Source organism: Manis javanica, chromosome 13 (assembly GCF_040802235.1).
Source record: "Manis javanica isolate MJ-LG chromosome 13, MJ_LKY, whole genome shotgun sequence".
NCBI lineage: Eukaryota > Metazoa > Chordata > Mammalia > Pholidota > Manidae > Manis > Manis javanica.
Genome location: NC_133168.1, coordinates 36,021,518 through 36,039,922, shown reverse-complemented (window position 1 = coordinate 36,039,922; position 18,405 = coordinate 36,021,518).

Genomic DNA, 18,405 nt, shown 5'->3' with positions numbered 1-18,405 from the left:
ATGTTTATCGCAGCACTATTTACAATAGCCAAGAATTGGAAGCAACCTAAATGACCATCAGTACATGAATGGATAAAGAAGATGTGGTACATATACACAATGGAATACTACTCAGCCATAAGAAAAGGGAAAATCCTACCATTTGCAGCAACATGGATGGAGCTGGAGGGTATTATGCTCAGCGAAATAAGCCAAGCAGAGAAAGAGAAATACCAAATGATTTCACTCATCTGTGGAATATAAGAACAAAGGAAAAACTTAAGGAACAAAACAGCAGCAGAATCACAGAACTCAAGAATGGTATAACAGGTACCAAAGAGAAAGGGACTGGGGAGGATGGGTGGGTAGGGAGGGATAAGGGGGAAGGGGAAGAAAAAGGTGGGTATTAAGATTAGCATGCATGGGGGGGTGGGAGAAAGGGGAGGGCTGTACAACACAGAGAAGACAAGTAGTGGTTCTACAATACTTTGCTATGCTGATGGACAATGACTGTAAAGGGGTTTATAGGGAGGACCTGGGATAGGGGAGAGCCTAGTAAACATAATATTCATCATGTAAGTGTAGATTAATGATAATAACAACCACAAAAAACAGTTCCTGTGTGGGACCTCCAGTGAGTTCTACACAATGGTATAAAGGCCATATAAAAGTGTAGGCAAAGGGTTTGTTTGTGTTTATACAGAGGATCAAAGCCTAGTTTGGCTACCCCGAAAATAAACTAAGATACGATATGAAAAAGAACTTCCAACATCAGCACTCTCTGGAAGACTCATGCCAGAAGATGATCATCAAAAAACCCCAACAAAGAACCATGTGCTCTACAGGTGTAGATGCACTCATACCACTGGTTCCTGGACTTGCCATGGTAATGAAGAAAGAGTTACCTAAGCTGGTCTGTGCATACAGTAAAACAACAAATTTGACTGGATCTGTACTGTTGGAACTCAACCAAGAATTAGGAGAAATGCAAATTGTAGTGCTGCAAAATCTTACAACTACAGACTATTTACTATTAAAAGAACATATGGGATGTGAACAGTCCCCAGAAATGGGTTGTTTTAATTTGTCTGATTTCTCTCAGACTGTTGAAGTTCAGTTGGACAATATCCACCATATCATAGATAAGTTTTCACAAATCCCTAACGTGCCTAACTGGTTTTCTTGGTTTCACTGGAGATGGCTGGTAATGATAGGTATGCTTTTGTTATGTAACTGTACTCCCATTATGTTAATGTGTGTGTGCAATTTAATTAGTAGTTTAAAATCTATATGTGCTGAAGTTATTCTACAAGAAGATATGTCAAAGAAATAATCAATCTTCCCATGTTTTCTTCCGCCTGCTACCTCTATAGCTTTTCTTCTTCCTTCCTAATTACAACCCTTAAATTGAATTCATGCCTCATATCAAATTTACCGAGTATCATAATTCCTCCAAGTGGTAAAGATACCTCAAGACAAATGCTGGGCATAGAAGCCACAGGGCATAAATCTGCAAAGAAGTAAAAAGCTAACCTTTTCAAACAATATTGCCTCTCTCTCACTTACCAACTTTACATTTCCCTGTATGGCCCCGGAAGATGACTGGTTAGCCAGAGATGGGTAAGATTCCTCAAGGGAGGAACGACCTAAGACAGGCACAGTTGTAGGGGGGCCATCAGGTGAGAAATTGGGGATCAACAGAGGTGAGGCTTAGAACCTCTCCCCCCACTGTTCTGAGAGAAATCTGCTGCATCCATGGATGTTCTATTGCTCTTGTCTAGCTTGGATTAACACATAGTCTACAGGCACACACCTGATCATCTAAATTTGCTCTCTTACAACACTAAACTATGTTTTCTACCTTTATCTTGCATCTACCTACCCCTTCATCATTTTATTAAAAATAATAATAATAAAGAGAGACATATGGTATCCACATATAAATCAAGTATAAAAATCAAATTCATATTTGATCTGTTTATAGTTCATAATGCATGATCAAAACTGAAAGTTTCTGTGATGACTGCCCTTGTACTGTTCACCATGTAATTTATTCCCTATGTAAGAGTTTCTTCTCCATGTAAGAACTTGTTCATTATGCTTCAGAAGTTTGAAGACTGATGAAAATTAGGCTTGGGGTGGATTAATGATTATACATTGAGCATTGAGTCCCCTGTACAGAATTTTATTGTTGTTAACAACCATTTGATCAATAAATATGAGATGCCCTCACAAAAAAAAAAGTACACACTTCCAATTGTAAAATAAATAAATAAGTAACTGGGATGTAATGTATAGCATAAGGAATATAGTCAAAATATTGTAACAACTTGGTATGGTGATAGCTGGTAGCTATAATTATCATGTATATAAATGTTGAATTACTGTGTTGTACACCTGAAACTAATGTAATACTGTGTGTCAACTACCCTTCAATAAAAAATAATTTTTAAAAAAAGTATGAAATGCGGGGCGGAGCCAAGATGGCGGCGTGAGTAGAGCAGTGGAAATCTCCTCCCAAAAACACATAGAGCTATGAAAATATAACAAAGAAAAATCTTCCTAAAATAGAGACCACAGGACACAGGACAACATCCAGACCACATCCACACCTGCAAGAACCCAGCGCCTTGTGAAGGGGGTAAGATACAAGCCCAAGCCCGGTGGGACCCGAGCGCCCCTCCCCCCGGCTCCCGGCGGGTGGAGAGAAACCGGAGCGGTTTTTTTTTTTTTGGCGAGCGCTTTTTGGAAGCCTTAGAGGGACGGGCCCCCGTTGCTGGGGAGGTAGGGTGGCGGGACCGGTGAGGAGGTGCCTGGGAACAGCGCCGGAGGACAAAGAATATCCCGCGTTTCTCCCTGCGAGACCTGGGGGCGGGTGCCTGAGACCGGTGCCTGAGGACGGAGGAGGTCGCGCGTTTTTCCCCTTTTTTTTTTTTTTTCTCTTTTTGGCGAGCGCTTTTTGGAAGCCTTGAAGGGACGGGGACCCCAGTGCTAGGGAGGCACGGTGGCGGGACTGGTGAGCGGGTGGCTGGGACCGGCGCCTGAGGACAAAGAATATCCCCCATTTTTCCCTGCGGGACCGGTGGGCGGGTGCCTGAGACCGGCACTTGAGGACAGAGGAAATCGCACGTTTTTCCCCTTTTTTTTTTCTCTTTTCTGCGAGTGCTTTTTGGAAGCCTAAAAGGGACAGGGACCCCGGTGCTAGGGAGGCAGGGTGGCGGGACTGGTGAGCGGGTGCCTGGGACCGGCACCTGAGGACAAAGAATATCCCGCATTTTTCCCTGTGGGACCGGTGGGTGGGTGCCTGAGACCAGCACCTGAGGACGGAAGAAATCGCGCGCTTTTCCCCTTTTTTTTCTCTCTTTTTGCCGAGTGCTTTTTGGAAGCCTTGAAGGGACAGGGACCCCGGTGCTAGGGACGCAGGGCGGCGGGACTGGTGAGCGGGTGCGTGGGACCAGTGCCTGAGGACAAAGAATATTGAGCGTTCCTTCCCTGCGGGACCGGTGGGTGGGTGCTTTTTGGAAGCCTTGAAAGGACAGGGACCCTGGTGCTAGGGAGACAGGGCAGCAGGACCAGTGAGCGGGTGCCTGGGACCGGCACCTGAGGACAAAAAAAAAAAAAAAAAAAAAATCGCTTGTTTTTTCCTTTTTTTTCCTTTTTTTTTTCTCTTTGTTTCTGTTCCCTCTCTCATTGTTGCTGCTGTTGTTTTGGTTTGGAGAGTGCTTTTTGGAAATCTTAAAGGGGCAGGACAGGTCACTTAGACCAGAAGCAGGGAATCTGGGGATCTCTGGGCACTCTAACCCCCTGGGCAGCAGGGAGCACAGAGGCCCCTTACGGAGATAAATAGTCTCCTGGCTGCTCCCCCTCCAACGGGGCTCCACCATTTTGGAGGAACAGCCCCAGCCAGGCCAAGCCCACAGCAACAGCGGAGATAAACCCCAAAGCAACTGGGCAGGAAGCAGAAGCCCTGTCTGCGCACAGCTGCCCAGCATAAGCCACTAGAGGTCGCTATTCTCCCAGGAAAAGGCTACAAACCAACAAGAAGGGAAGCTCTTCCAGCGGTCACTTGTACCAGCTCTGCAAACTATCTCTATCACCATGAAAAGGCAAAACTACAGGCAGACAAAGATCACAGAGACAACACCTGAGAAGGAGACAGACCTAACTAGTCTTCCTGAAAAAGAATTCAAAATAAAAATCATGAACATGCTGACAGAGATGCAGAAAAAAATGCAAGAGCAATGGGATGAGATGCAGAGAAAAATGCAAGAGCAGTGGGATGAAGTCCGGAAGGAGATCACAGATGTCAGGAAAGAGATCACAGAAGTGAAACAATCCCTGGAAGGATTTATAAGCAGAATGGATAAGATGCAAGAGGCCATTGAAGGAATAGAAGCCAGAGAACAGGAACGTATAGAAGCTGACATAGAGAGAGATAAAAGGATCTCCAGGAATGAAACAACACTAAGAGAAATATGTGACCAATACAAAAGGAAAAACATTCGTATTATAGGGATACCAGAAGAGGAAGAAAGAGGAAAAGGGATAGAAAGTGTCTTTGAAGAAATAATTGCTGAAAACTTCCCCAAACTGGGGGAGGAAATAATCGAACAGACCATGGAATTATACAGAACCCCCAACAGAAAGGATCCAAGGAGGACAACACCAAGACACATAATAATTAAAATGGCAAGGATCAAGGACAAGGAAAGAGTTTTAAAGGCAGCTAGAGAGAAAAAGGTCACCTATAAAGGAAAACCAATCAGGCTAACATCAGACTTCTCAACAGAAACCCTACAGGCCAGAAGAGAATGGCATGATATACTTAATGCAATGAAACAGAAGGGCCTTGAACCAAGGATACTGTATCCAGCACGACTATCATTTAAATATGATGGTGGGATCAAACAATTCCCAGACAAGCAAAAGCTGAGGGAATTTGCTTCCCACAAACCACCTCTACAGGGCATCCTACAGGGACTGCTCTAGATGGGAGCACCCCTAAAAAGAGCACAGAACAAAACACACAACATATGAAGAATGGAGGAGGAGGAATAAGAAGGGAGAGAAGAAAAGACTCTCCAGACAGTGTATATAACAGCTCAATAAGTGAGCTAAGTTAGGCAGTAAGATACTAAAGAAGCTAACCTTGAACCTTTGGTAACCACGAATCTAAAGCCTGCAATGGCAATAAGTACATATCTTTCAATAGTCACCCTAAATGTAAATGGACTTAATGCACCAATCAAAAGACATAGAGTAATAGAATGGATAAAAAAGCAAGACCCATCTATATGCTGCTTACAAGAAACTCACCTTAAACCCAAAGATAAGCATAGACTAAAAGTCAAGGGATGGAAAAACATATTTCAGGCAAACAACAGTGAGAAGAAAGCAGGGGTTGCAGTACTAATATCAGACAAAATAGACTTCAAAACAAAGAAAGTAACAAGAGATAAAGAAGGCCACTACATAATGATAAAGGGCTTAGTCCAACAAGAGGATATAACCATTCTAAATATATATGCACCCAATACAGGAGCACCAGCATATGTGAAGCAAATACTAACAGAACTAAAGAGGGAAATAGACTGCAATGCATTCATTGTAGGAGACTTCAACACACCACTCACCCCAAAGGATAGATCCACCGGGCAGAAAATAAGTAAAGACACACAGGCACTGAACAACACACTAGAACAGATGGACCTAATAGACATCTATAGAACTTTACATCCAAAAGCAACAGGATATACATTCTTCTCAAGTGCACATGGAACATTCTCCAGAATAGACCACATACTAGCTCACAAAAAGAGCCTCAGTAAATTCCACAATATTGAAATTCTACCAACCAATTTTTCAGACCACAAAGGTATGAAAGTAGAAATAAATTCTACAAAGAAAACAAAAAGGCTCACAAACACATGGAGGCTTAACAACATGCTACTAAATAATCAATGGATCAATGAACAAATCAAAATAGAGATCAAGGAATATATAGAAACAAATGACAACAACAACACTAAGCCCCAACTTCTGTGGGATGCAGCGAAAGCAGTCTTAAGAGGAAAGTATATAGCAATCCAGGCACACTTGAAGAAGGAATAACAATCCTAAATGAATAGTCTAACATCACAACTATTAAAACTGGAAAAAGAACAAATGAGGCCTAAAGTCAGCAGAAGGAGGGACATAATAAAGATCAGAGAAGAAATAAACAAAATTGAGAAAAATAAAACAATAGCAAAAATCAACGAAACCAAGAGCTGGTTCTTCGAGAAAATAAACAAAATAGATAAGCCTCTAGCCCAACTTATTAAGAGAAAAAGAGAGTCAACACAAATCAACATAATCAGAAATGAGAATGGAAAAATCACGACAGACTACACAGAAATACAAAGAATTATTAAAGACTACTATGAAAACCTATATGCCAACAAGCTGGAAAACCTAGAAGAAATGGACAACTTCCTAGAAAAATACAACCTCCCAAGACTGACCAAGGAAGAAACACAAAAGTTAAACAAACCAATTACAAGCAAAGAAATTGAAACAGTAATCAAAAAACTACCCAAGAACAAAACCCCGGGGCCGGACGGATTTACCTCGGAATTTTATCAGACACACAGAGAAGACATTCTCCTTAGAGAGAGACATTCTCCTTAGAAGAGAATACCCATTCTCCTTAAAGTGTTCCACAAAATAGAAGAAGAGGGAATACTCCCAAACTCATTCTATGAAGCCAACATCACCCTAATACCAAAACCAGGAAAAGACCCCACCAAAAAAGAAAATTACAGACCAATATCCCTGATGAATGTAGATGCAAAAATACTCAATAAAATATTAGCAAACAGAATTCAACAGTATATCAAAAGGATCATACACCATGACCAAGTGGGGTTCATCCCAGGGATGCAAGGATGGTACAACATTCGAAAATCCATCAACATCATCCACCACATCAACAAAAAGAAAGACAAAAACCACATGATCATCTCCATAGATGCTGAAAAAGCATTTGACAAAATTCAACATCCATTCATGATAAAAACTCTCAGCAAAATGGGAATAGAGGGCAAGTACCTCAACATAATAAAGGCCATATATGATAAACCCACAGCCAGCATTATACTGAACAGCGAGAAGCTGAAAGCATTTCCACTGAGATCGGGAACCAGACAGGGATGCCCACTCTCCCCACTGTTATTTAACATAGTACTGGAGGTCCTAGCCACGGCAATCAGACAAAACAAAGAAATACAAGGAATCCAGATTGGTAAAGAAGAAGTTAAACTGTCACTATTTGCAGATGATATGATACTGTACATAAAAAACCCTAAAGACTCCACTCCAAAACTACTAGAACTGATATCGGAATACAGCAAAGTTGCAGGATACAAAATCAACACACAGAAATCTGTAGCTTTCCTATACACTAACAACGAATCAATAGAAAGAGAAATCAGGAAAACAATTCCATTCACCATTGCATCAAAAAGAATAAAATACCTAGGAATAAACCTAACCAAGGAAGTGAAAGACTTATACTCTGAAAACTACAAGTCACTCTTAAGAGAAATTAAAGGGGACACTAATAAATGGAAACTCATCCCATGCTCATGGCTAGGAAGAATTAATATCGTCAAAATGGCCATCCTGCCGAAAGCAATATACAAATTTGATGCAATCCCTCTCAAATTACCAGCAACATTCTTCAATGAATTGGAACACATAATTCAAAAATTCATATGGAAACACCAAAGACCCCGAATAGCCAAAGCAATCCTGAAAAAGAAGAATAAAGTAGGGGGGATCTCACTCCCCAACTTCAAGCTCTACTACAAAGCCATAGTAATCAAGACAATTTGGTACTGGCACAAGAACAGAGCCACAGACCAGTGGAACAGATTAGAGACCCCAGAAATTAACCCAAACATATATGGTCAGTTAATATTTGATAAAGGAGCCATGGACATACAATGGCAAAATGACAGTCTCTTCAACAGATGGTGCTGGCAAAACTGGACAGCTACATGTAGGAGAATGAAACTGGACCATTGTCTAACCCCATATACAAAGGTAAACTCAAAATGGATCAAAGACCTGAATGTAAGTCATAAAACCATTAAACTCTTGGAAAAAAACATAGGCAAAAACCTCTTAGATATAAACCTGAGTGATCTCTTCTTGAACATATCTCCCCGGGCAAGGAAAACAACAGCAAAAATGAGCAAGTGGGACTACATTAAGCTGAAAAGCTTCTGTACAGCGAAAGACACCATCAATAGAACAAAAAGGAACCCTACAGTATGGGAGAATATATTTGAAAATGACAGATCTGATAAAGGCTTGACGTCCAGAATATATAAAGAGCTCACACGCCTCAACAAACAAAAAACAAATAACCCAATTAAAAAATGGGCAGAGGAACTGAACAGACAGTTCTCCAAAAAAGAAATACAGATGGCCAAGAGACACATGAAAAGATGCTCCACATCGCTAATTATCAGAGAAATGCAAATTAAAACTACAATGAGGTATCACCTCACACCAGTAAGGATAGCTGCCATCCAAAAGACAAACAACAACAAATGTTGGCGAGGCTGTGGAGAAAGGGGAACCCTCCTACACTGCTGGTGGGAATGTAAATTAGTTCAACCATTGTGGAAAGCAGTATGGAGGTGCATCAAAATGCTCAAAACAGACCTACCATTTGACCCAGGAATTCCACTCCTAGGAATTTACCCTAAGAACGCAGCAATCAAGTTTGAGAAAGACAGATGCACTCCTATGTTTATCGCAGCACTATTTACAATAGCCAAGAATTGGAAGCAACCTAAATGTCCATCTGTAGATGAATGGATAAAGAAGATGTGGTACATATACACAATGGAATACTACTCAGCCATAAGAAGTGGAAAAATCCAACCATTTGCAGCAACATGGATGGAGCTGGAGAGTATTATGCTCAGTGAAATAAGCCAAGCGGAGAAAGAGAAATACCAAATGATTTCACTCATCTGAGGAGTATAGGAACAAAGGAAAAACTGAAGGAACAAAACAGCAGCAGAATTACAGAACCCAAAAATGGACTAACAGGTACCAAAGGGAAAGGAACTGGGGAGGATGGGTGGGCAGGGAGGGATAAGTGGGGGGAAGAAGAAGGGGGGTATTAAGATTAGCATGCATGGGGGGGAGGGAGAAAGGGGAGGGTGGGCTGCACAACACAGAGAGGACAAGTAGTGACTCTACCACATTTTGCTAAGCTGATGGACAGTAACCGTAATGTGGTTGTTAGGGGGGACCTGATATAGGGGAGAGCATAGTAAACATAGTATTCTTCAGGTAAGTGTAGATTAAAAATTTAAAAAAAAAAGAAAGAAAGAAAGAAAGAAAAGGGGGATTACTCCTTAACAGGATAAAACTATTGGTAAATCAAAGATCAACGCATGCTTTAAATATCCTTAATGTTGATCACTTAAAGGGTGTCAGATGATCAGCTATGGAGATACTCTTTTCTGATAATATTCCTTTCTCTTAATTAAAAAAAAAAAAAAAAAAAGCAGTTCCTGTGTGCTGACCTCTAATGAGTTCTGCACAGTGGTATAGAGGGCATGTCAAAGTGTGGGCAAAGGGTCTGTTTGTTTCTACGCAGAAGATCAAGGCCTAGCTTGGATACCCAGAAAATGAACTAAGATACGATATGAGGAGGAGCTTCCGGCATCAGCACTCTCTGGAGGATTCGTGCCGGGGGATGATCATCAAAAAGCCTCCACAGGGATCCGGACGATGCTGCGGTTGTGGCTGCATCCAGCCCACCGTCTCCTGGACTTGCCATAAGAAGGAGGAGGGAGATGTCTAGGCTGGCATGTGCATACAGTGAGACAACGAATTTGACTGGATCTGTACTGTTGGAACTCAACCAGGAGTTGGGAGGGGTGCAAGTTGTAGCACCCCAAAATCTCATGACTATAGACTATCTATGGTTAAAAGAACATATGGGATGTGAACAGATCCCAGAAATGGGCTGCTTTAATTTGTCTGATGGTTCAAGTACAGTTGGACAGTATCCATCATATCATAGATAAATTTTCACAAATGCCTAGGGTGCCTAAATGGTTTTCTTGGCTTCACTGGAGATGGCTGGTAATTATAGATTTGCTTTGTTTATGTCACCGTATTCCTATTATGCTAATATGTGTGTGCAAATTAGTTAGTAGTTTAAAACCTATACATAATTAAGGTACTATACAAGAAGATATGTCAAAGAAATAATCAATCCTCCCAAGTTTCCTTCATATGCTACATCTATAGCTTTTCTTCTTCCTTCCTAATTACAAACCTTAAATAGAATTCGTGCCTCATATCGAATTTACCGAGTATCATAATTCCTCCAGGTGGTAAAGATACCTCGAGACAAGTGCTGGGCATAGAAGCCACAGGGCATAAATCTGCAAAGAAGTAAAAAGCTAACCTTTGCAAACAATATGGCTTCTCTCTCACTTACCAACTTTACATTTCCCTGTATGGCCCCGGAAGATGACCTGTTAGCCAGAGACGGGTAAGATTCCTCAAGGGAGGAACAACCTAAGACAGGCACAGTCGCAGGGGGGCCATCAGGTGAGAATTTGGGGATCAACAGAGGTGAGGCTCAGAACCTCACCCCCCCTGCTTTGAGAGAAATCTTCTGCATCCGTGGATGTCTTGCTGCCCTTGTCTAGCCTGGATTAATACTTAGTCCATAGGCACACACCTGATCATCTGATCATCTATATTTGCCTTCTTATAGCACTAAACTATGTTTTCTACCTTTATCTTGCATCTACCTACCACTTCAGCATTTTATTAAAAATAAAAATAATATTAATAATAGGAGAAATGTGGGATCAACATATAAATCAAGTACAAAAATAAAATGAATATTCATATTTGACCTGATGGTTTATAGGTCATAGTGCATGATCAAAACCGAAAGTTTCTGTGATGAATGCCCTTGTACTGTTCACCATGTAAGAATTTATTCACTCTGTAAGAATTCGTTCACCATGTAAGAACTTGTTCGTTATGCTTCAGAAGATTGGAGACTGACGAGAATTAGGCTTGAGATGGATTAATGATTGTACATTGAGCATTGACCCCCCTGTACTGAATTTTATTGTTGTTAACAACCATTTGATCAATAAATATGAGAGATGCCCTCTCAAAAAAAAAAAAAAAAAGTATGAAATGACAAATAAATTACCCAAAGAATATGAAAAATACCACAAATACATGGAGGCTTCACAACTGGCTCCTAAATAACCAGTGGATCAATGACCAAATAAAATCAGAGATCAAGCAATATATGGAGACAAGTGACTACAATAGTTCAGCACTGCACAATGTGTGAGATGCAGGCAAATCCAAGCAAAGAGGAAAGTATATTGAAATACAGGCCTAACCCATTAAAGAACAATCTCATACGAGCAGTCTAAATACACAGTTAATGAAACTAGAAAAAGAAGAGCAAATGAGGCCCAAAGTCAGTAGAATGAGGGAAATAATAAAGATTAGAGCAGAAATAAGTAAAATTGAGAAGAATAAAACAGTAGAAAGAATCATCACTAAGTGTGGGAATGGATTAAATACTGTGGTGTGAGAGGAGAGACAGAGCTTTCCTCTTAAACTTGTATACAATTAGAAAATACAGTTGATGCAACTAATCCTGAAAGAGCAACAGGAAGTAGCATGGCACCAGACTGGACACACCTGGAGAAAAGAGCAGACCTCACGGAACAGGGTAACATACCAAAGCTGTGGCCCAGCAGGACCCAAGCCTTTCCCCCACCCCACCTCACTGGAGAGCGGAAGAGAAATGGAACAGGGAGGGAGTGGAAGGCCTGGGACTGCTGAATACCTAGCTCTGGAGTTCTGCTCTGTGAGCACAAACCTACATTTCATGGTGCTTTCATGATATATGGGTGATTATGTGATTGGAAAGCTAATACAGGCAGAATTCCTGGAAAGACTGAGATTCCAGCTGCTTGAGCAAAGCAGGGATCCATATCTGGCTGCTCTGGGACAAAAGCTTATACGTGTATGCTCAGCCCATTGGTTCAGGCAGTGGAGACAGACATAGCAGCCGGGAAGCAGGAAACAGCTTTTTCCTCTCCCCAGGCAACATACCACTGCCCTGTGACCCCAGACATTGCTTCAGGGGTGGAGCAGCTCCAGAATAGAGCTTCTGGACACTAGAGGGCGCCATATACAAATATAAAACACCAAAGGAACCTGGTACAGAGTAAAATTAATATGACTCTGAAGAAAGATTTAAATGACATGGACCTTATGACTCTTCCTGAAAGGGAGTTCAAAATAAAAATCATCAACATGATAATGGAGGTAAGGAAAGATATCCAAGAACTCAGGAATGAATTCAGGTCAGAGATCCAATCATTGAAGAGCCCAATAGAGGGTATTTAAAGCAGGTTGGATATGGTGGGGGAGATAATAAATGAAATAGAAACTGGAGAAGAGGAATACAAAGAAGCTGAGGCACAGAGAGAAAAAAAGGATCTCTAAGAATGAAAGAATATTGAGAGAACTGTGTGACCAATCCAAATGGAACAATATTTGCATTATAGGGATACCAGAAGAAGAAGAAGAGAGAGAAAGGGACAGAAAGTGTTTTTGAGGAGGTAGTTGCTGAAAACTTCCCCACTCTGGGGAAGGAGATAGTCTCTCACGTCCCTTGTGTTGGGTGTCTCCACAGATCTCCCAACACAAGGGAACCAAGGAAGACAACACCAAGACATATAGTAATTAAAATGCCAAAGCTCAAGGATAAGGATAGACTATTAAAAGCAGGCAGAGAGAGAAATAAGATCACATACAAAAGAAAGCCTATCAGGATAACACCAGACTTCTCAGCAGAAACCTTACAGGCTAGAAGAGAGTGGCATGATGTATTTAATGCAATAAAGCAGAAGGGCCTGGAACCAACATTACTTTATCCAGCAAGATTATTATTTAAATTTGATGGAAGGATTAAACAATTTCCAGATAAGCAAAAGCTGAGAGAATTTACCTCCCATAAACCATCTCTACAGTCTATTTTGGAGGGACTGCAAGAGATGGAAGTATTCCTAAGGTTTAATGGCTGTCACCAGAGGAAATATAACCACAGTAAAGAAAGCAGAACAGCTAATTATTAAGCAAATGCAAAATTAAATTAACTATCCCCAAAGTCAATCAAGTGATACACAAAGAGTACAGAATACGATACCTAATATATAAAGAATGGAGGAGTAAGAAAAAGGAGGAGAAAAAGTGAAGAACATTTAGATTGTGTTTGTAACAGCATATTAAGTGAGTTAAGTTAGACTCTTAGATAGTAAGGAAATTAATCTTGAACCTTTGTTAAGCACAAATCTAAAACCTGTGATGGCAATAAGTACATACCTATTGATAGTCACCCTAATGTAAATGGACTGAATGTATCAATCAAAAGACATAGAGTCACTGAATGGATAACAACAAGACCCATCTATATGCTGCCTACAAGAGACTCACTTAAAACCCAAAGACATACGCAGACTAAAAGTGAAGGGATGAAAAAAGATATTTCATGCAACTAACAGAGAGAAAAAAGCAGGAGTTGCAGTACTTGTATCAGACAAAACAGACTTCAAAACACAGAAAGTAACAGGAGACAAAGAAAGACATTACATAATGATAAAGGAGTCAATCCAACAAAAATATATAACCAATGTAAATATCTGTGCTCACAACATAGGAGCACCCACATATGTGAAACAAATACAAACAGATTTAAAAGGGGAAAGAGAATGCAATGAATTCATTCTAGGAGACTTCAACACTCCACTCACTCTGAAGGACAGATCAAAAAGACAGAAGATAAGTAAGGACACACAGGCATTGAACAACACAATAGAACAGATGTACCTAACAGACATCTATAGAACTCTACACCCAAAAGCAACAGAACACACATTCTTCTCAAGTGCACATGGAACATTTTCAAGAATAGATCATATTCTAGGCAACAAAAAGAGTCTCAGTAAATTCATAAAGATTGAAATTGTACCAACCAGTTTCTCAGACAACAAAGATATGAAACTAAAAAGAAATTACACAAAGAAAATGAAAAATCCCACAAACACATGGAGGCTACACAACATGCTCCTAAATCACCAATGGATCAATGACTAAATAAAAACAGAGGTCAAGCAATATATGGAGACAAATGAAAACAATAATTCCACAATGCCAAATCTTTGGTACACAGCCAAGGCTGTGCTGAGAGGAAAGTATATTGCAATACAGGCCTACCTCAAGAAAGAAGAACAGAACAATCCCATATAAGCAGTCTAAACTCACAATTAATGAAACTAGAGAAAGAACAACAAATGAGGCCCAAAGTCAGTAGAAGGAGGGACATAATAAAGATATGAGCAGAAATAAATAAACTCGAGAAGAATAAAACAATTGAAAGAATCAATGAAAGAAAAGTTGATTCTTTGAGAAAATAAACAAAATAGATAAACCCTTAGCCAGACTTATCAAGAAAAAAAAGAGAGTCTATACACATAAACAGAATCAGAAATGGGAAAGGAAAAATCACTATGGACATCACAGAAACACAAAGAATTTTTAGAGAATAGTATGAAAAATGATATGCTAACAAACTGGATAACCTAGAAGAAATGGACAACTTCCTAGAAAAAACAACATTCCAAGGCTGACTAAGGAAGAAACAGAAAATCTGAACAGACCAATTACCAGCAACGAAATTGAACCGGTAATCAAAAACCTACCTAAGAACAAAACTCCTGGACCAGATAGCTTCACCACTGAATATGACCAAACATTTAGTGAAGACCTAATTCCCATTCTCCTTAAAGTTTTCCAAAAAATATAAGAGAAGTAAATACTTCCAAATGCATCCTATGAGGCTAGCATCACTCTAAGACCAAAACCAGGCAAAGACACCACAAAAAAAGAAAATTACAGACCAATATCCCTGATGAACATAGATGAAAAAATACTCAACAAAATATTAGCAAACTGAATTTAAAAATACTTCAAAAAGATCATCATGATGAAGTGGAATTTATTCAAGGGATGCTAGGATGGTACAACATTCGAAAATCCAGAAACATCATCCACCACATAAACAAAAAGATGGACAAAAACCACATGATCATCTCCACAGATGCTGGAAAAGCATTCTACAAAATTCAAGAGCCATACATGGTAAAAATGCTCAGTAAAATGGGTATAGAGGGAAAGTACCTCAACATAATAAACGTCGTACATAACAAACCCATAGCCAACATTTTACTTAACAGTGAGAAGCTGAAAGCTTTTCCTTTAAAATCACGAACAAGCAAGTTCAGTTGGACAATATCCACCATATCATAGATAAGTTTTCACAAATCCCTAACGTGCCTAACTGGTTTTCTTGGTTTCACTGGAGATGGCTGGTAATGATAGGTATGCTTTTGTTATGTAACTGTACTCCCATTATGTTAATGTGTGTGTGCAATTTAATTAGTAGTTTAAAATCTATACGTGCTGAAGTTATTCTACAAGAAGATATGTCAAAGAAATAATCAATCTTCCCATGTTTTCTTCCGCCTGCTACCTCTATAGCTTTTCTTCTTCCTTCCTAATTACAATCCTTAAATAGAATTCGTGCCTCATATCTAATTTACCGAGTATCATAATTCCTCCAAGTGGTAAAGATACCTCAAGACAAATGCTGGGCATAGAAGCCACAGGGCATAAATCTGCAAAGAAGTAAAAAGCTAACCTTTTCAAACAATATTGCCTCTCTCTCACTTACCAACTTTACACATCCCTGTATGGCCCCAGAAGATGACTGGTTAGCCAGAGACGGGTAAGATTCCTCAAGGGAGGAACAACCTAAGACAGGCACAGTTGCAGGGGGGCCATCAGGTGAGAAAATGGGGATCAACAGAGGTGAGGCTTAGAACCTCACCCCCCTGCTTTGAGAGAAATCTGCTGCATCCGTGGATGTTCTATTGCTCTTGTCTAGCTTGGATTAACACTTAGTCTACAGGCACACACCTTATCATCTACATTTGCTCTTACAACACTAAACTATGTTTTCTACCTTTATCTTGCATCTACCTACCACTTCAGCATTTTATTATTATTAATAATAATAATAATAATAATAAGGGAGAAATGTGGGATTCAGATATAAATCAAGTATAAAAATCAAACGAATATTCATATTTGACCTGATTGTTTATAGTTCATAATATGTGATCAAAACTGAAAGTTTCTGTGATGACTGCCCTTGTACTGTTCACCATGTAAGAACTTATTCACTATGTAAGAACTTGTTTACCATGTAAGAACTTGTTCGTTATGCTTCAGAAGATTGGAGACTGACGAGAATTAGGCTTGGGGTGGATTAATGATTGTACATTGAGCATTGACTCCCCTGTACAGAATTTTATTGTTGTTAACAACCATTTGATCAATAAATATGAGATGTCCTCTCAATAAAAAAATCGTGAAGAAGACAAGGATGCCCCCTCTTCCCACTTCTATTCACTTCTAGTACTGGAGGTCCTAGCCATGGCAATCAGACAACACAAATAAATGAAAGGCATCCAGATTGGCAAGGAGGAAGTTAAACTGTCCCTGTCTACAGATGACATGATATTGTACATAAAAAACCCTAAAGAATCCACTCTGAAACTACTAGATCTAATATCTGAATTCATCAAAGTTGTTGGATACAAAATTAATAGACAAAAATGTGTGGCATTCCTATACACTAACAATGAACTAGCAGAGAGAGAAATCAGGAAAACTATTCTATTCACAATGGCATCAAAAAGAATAAAATACCTAGGAATAAACCTAACCAAGGAAGTGAAAGAACTATACTCTGAAAACTACAAGACACTCATGAGAGCAATTAAAGAAGATACCAATAAATGGAAACACATCCCGTGCTCCTGGATAGAAAGAATTAATATTGTCAAAATGGCCATGCTGCCTAAAGCAATCTACAGATTCAATGCAATCAATACCTATCAAAATACTAACAGCATTCTTCAACGAAGTAGAGAACATCATTCTAAAATTCATATGGAAGTACAAAAGACCTCGAATAGCCAAAGCAATCCTGAGAAGGAAAAATAAAGCAGGAGGAATTATGCTCCCCAACTTCAAGCTCTACTACAAAGCCACAGTAATCAAGACAATTTGTTACTGGCACAAGAACAGACCCATAGACCAATGGAACAGGCTAGAGACCTCTGATATAAACCCAACCATATATGGTCAATTAATATATGATAAAGGAGCCATGGACATACAGTCTGGAAATGACAGCCTCTTCAACAGCTGGTGTTGGCAAAACTGGACAGCTACATGCAAGAGAATGAAACTGGATTATTGTTTAACCCCATACACACAAAAGTAAACTCAAAATGGACTAAAGACTTGAATGTAAGTCATGAAATGATTAAACTCTTAGAAGACAACATAAGCAAACATCTCCTGAATATAAGCATGAGCAACTTCTTCCTGAACCCACCTTCTCAAAAAAGGGAAACAAAAGCATGAATGAACTCATGGTATTACATCAAACAAAAAGTTTCTGTACAGCAAAGGACACCATCAACAACAAAAAAGGCATCCTACAGTATGGTAGAATATATTTGTAAATGATATATCTGAAAAGGGGTTAACATCCAAAATATATAAAGAACTTACACTCCTCAACACCCAAAAATCAGATAACCTGATTAACAAATGGGCAGAGGATATGAAGAGACAGTTCTCCAAAGAAGAAATTCAGATGGCCTACAGACATATGAGAAGATGCTCCACATCACGAATCATCAGGCAAGTGCAAATTAAAACCACAATGAGATATCACCTCACACCAGTAAGGATGGCCATCATTGAAAAGACTAAGAACAACAAATGCTGGTGAGGATTCAGAGAAAGTGGAACCCTCCTACACTGCTGATGGGAATGCTAGCTAGCTCAACCATTGTGGAAAGCAATATGGAGGTTGCACAAAAAACTAAAAATAGAAATACCATTTGACCTGGGAATTCCACTCCTTGGAATATACCCAAAGAATACAAGTTTTCAGATTCAAAAAGACATATGCACCCTATGAGGTCAATGCAACCATATAGGGTCAATTAATAAATGATAAAGGAGCCATGGACATACTATGGGGAAATGACAGCCCCTTCAAAAGCTGGTGTTGACAAAACTGGACAGCTACATGAAAGAGAATGAAACTGGATTATTGCTCAACCCCATACACAAAAGTAAACTTGGAATGGATCAAAGACCTGAATGTACATCACAAAACCATAAAACACTTAGAAGACAACATAGGCAAAAATTTCCTGAATA